Source organism: Etheostoma spectabile, chromosome 13, assembly GCF_008692095.1.
Source record: "Etheostoma spectabile isolate EspeVRDwgs_2016 chromosome 13, UIUC_Espe_1.0, whole genome shotgun sequence".
Classification (NCBI taxonomy): domain Eukaryota; kingdom Metazoa; phylum Chordata; class Actinopteri; order Perciformes; family Percidae; genus Etheostoma; species Etheostoma spectabile.
Window position 1 is genome coordinate 13,604,880 of NC_045745.1, and position 3,121 is coordinate 13,608,000.

The 3,121-nt window shown below is 37.9% G+C and overlaps 1 protein-coding gene across 2 annotated transcripts in view; it reads right to left on the bottom strand.

Moving 5' to 3' along the window:
* Nucleotides 1-3,121, bottom strand: part of tmem132e (transmembrane protein 132E) — a 346,965-nt gene that overhangs the window by 35,239 nt on the left and 308,605 nt on the right. The window lies entirely within an intron of this gene.

The following is a 3,121-nucleotide window of genomic DNA, read 5'->3' on the forward strand; positions in this document are numbered from 1 at the left end:
CACACACACACACACACACACACACACAGGCTTATGCTATAATAGGCTCTAGATGCAGCTTAGTTATTTCCAAAGAAAAGAAGAACTAAATAAATAAAGAAACTGTGCAGTAAAGAAAAATGACAGCCTCTCACCTATTTTTATTCTCAAGAAACAGCCTGTGGGTTGGCAAATATTGTAATGAGAAAATACTGGGCTGAAAATAATACTTATATCAGGGAGGAAGTCTTAAAAATTAATTTTAGTTTAAATGCAGTCTCAAGTCACAAGGCTAGCAGGAGATGTGACAGCCAGGTACTGGAAAGCTTTGTGGGAACCTGTTGTGCTCAGAATAAGAAAAAAATAAAGAAAAAACACCCAGCATGCCGCAACTAAAACAAGATAATTTGATTAGAATAGATCGGCGTGGCTATTGGCATTAAAGTAATGTGTGTGGTATAAAAAAGTAATGTCTGTAATTGTCTGTCTGAGTGTGAATCTTTTATTTCTGTGTTCTCAGGGGGACTTTATTGAACTCGTGACTCATGTACTTCCTGGGCCTGAGGGGCTCATTTTAAATTAGTTGTTCAACGGGAGGTGCACTGAAGCAAGCCCACTCAATATCACATGGCCCAGCGCCTTGTCTTTAATGGATAATGAAAAATGATAAACAACGTGCTCAGGCCAGCCATCCCAATGCAACACCTGTTGTTTTCTATTGACAACACAATAAAATAAACCACAACTGGAACCCCTCCCATCTTAAAGAAACATGTGTCTATACAAAACTAATTGATCTGAAATCTTTATATTAATTTGTTCTCCCTCAGGCATGACAATTTCTTTATAAGGGGTTAGTCCAGTATATCAAAGTGAAAGTGTTATATTGGACATATACTGGTCTTTTAATAAGAACTGAAACTGGTCAGACACATCTGATATGATTGAAGTCAGTGTCTCTCTGATTGGGCTTCATGACTTCATGGCCGCAATCTGTAAAATCTACAATCAAACCTGCCGCACCTGACCTTGAGGAGCTGCTAAACCACTAAAAAGGATTCCATTAGTCTGACTTGATATAATAGTTTTACTATTCAATGAAAAAAAGGCCTTTCGACACAGACTGGATTTGGTATTTGTCAAATATAATATATTAATTTGTTGAATTTAAAGATTTCTCTTATTGGGAGACAAGCTTGACAAGTCAAAGTTGATTATACTGCGAGTCACGTCTGTCCTCCCTCTCCCTGATGGCAGTTTCCCTCTGAGTGCAGTGTATTAAGATGCAGCTGCTACTGTATTCAGAGCAACCTTTGCCTGAGAAGGAGATAGAGTCATTTGATAAGGTATAAACCGGTTTAAGAAAAATACTCCTGCCATTTGCCTGATTCCCTGGTTAAACCCATCATGATTCAAAACACCCTGTAGGCATTGTGATAGACAGAGTGAGATGGCTTACACTTTGGGACATCTAGCTTCTGGCAGAATTTAAGGGTTTACAGAATAAATGGTTGGACAATGAATGCCAAGCTGCTGGTAATTAGGAAGTGGATGGAAGACGGCAGAAACAATGAACCATCAACATCCTTTTTCATCATCATGCTGGCATTGTCACACTTTATTGTCCAACACCTAGTTATTGTTAAATATTGATGATAAAAACTTGTTTGAAAGTTTGTTAGACACCTTTGAGAAATCATATACAGTTGACCATCTCACAAAACCAAACTAAGAACAAAATACATTTCTCAGTTTGGATTTGATTACGTCCTTCCTCTGATCATGAAGACCGCTTTCACCTGAATTCAGCAAACCTTTTGTTATACCTCTTGTCTTTTTATGTGATCCATTTATTTTTGTAATATCTTCTTGTAACCCATGTTACAAATTCTGCTTTTGCAAATGCTATATAAAGAAAGGTTATTATAATTATAGACTGCATAAGAGGAAACCTGAAGGGAGGAATGAAGCAGTCTGCTCCACTTTATATTTTAATATAATTACATACAGTATACACTGTTTACGTTATCTAAGGTCACGCCTCCCCTTACACAATCACTTTTAATATGATCAGTGAAGAATGTTAAACAACACAGCAACACTTCACTGTACTGCCCATACAATCTACAAATAGTGCAATATATTAGGATTGTAATTGACTAGAGAAAACATTAACGGCGTAATCACAGCCTCTAATGTGCTCTGCAAGTAGTTGTGATCCCACTTTAATTTATTCAATCAACCAACCAACAAGTCTGGATATTGTATTCTCAGCTTGGATTCCCTGTGAGCCTGGTGATTGTTCTCTGGAACCTGGGATACGGGTGATATCTGCCTGCATCACACTCAAATGAGCAACAAGAGATGCTGGGCTTAGCGGCAGGTGAGCCACGTCTCTTTGTGTGGTGATTGTGATTGTGGTCTCGGTGCTGACGTTTACGGTAAGCGTGTTGTGCTCCAATCTCACAGATGCTATTTTTCTGCTCCAGCAAAAACTTACTGAACTCTGCTTTATTGTTTAAATCTTGTGGCTAGGTATTGGAGATAAGTGTAGAGCATTAAATTACACTTTTCTTTCTAAGAGCCAGCATCAAGGGGGAATAGGCATAAGCAGCAGGGGGAGTTGCTTTGATTCAAGCTTGTTAATTAATCTTAAAACTAAACTAAATTATAACTCATTTGAAAGCCTTGTTCTTAGTCTTCAACACCTATCATGGAAAACATTAAAGATAATTATATTTGTTGTTATTTACCGAGCTCCAGAACCATCTTCTGAATTTTTTCAAAAATAAGATGATGAAGCAAAGGAAACTAGCACCTTGGTATAACTAGTAGCACTAGAAAGAAGGACAATGTACTTAGAGTAGAGACCTTCAACAGTTAATGTTAAAGGTCTCTTCAGCTAAGTCATCTACCTGTCTCTTAGACCCCATCCCAACAAGGCTAAGAAGCGTTACCCGTGGTTAACAATCAATCACTAGATCAATATGTATCTATCAACAGTTATTGAAGTTATTGTGCCGGGCCCTAAACACCTCCAAACTTCATTATCTAGGGATATAGCTACTCTGAATGATATTGCCCTGGCCTCCAGCACTACTGTCAGAAATCTAGGAGTTATTTTTGATCAGGATATATCCTT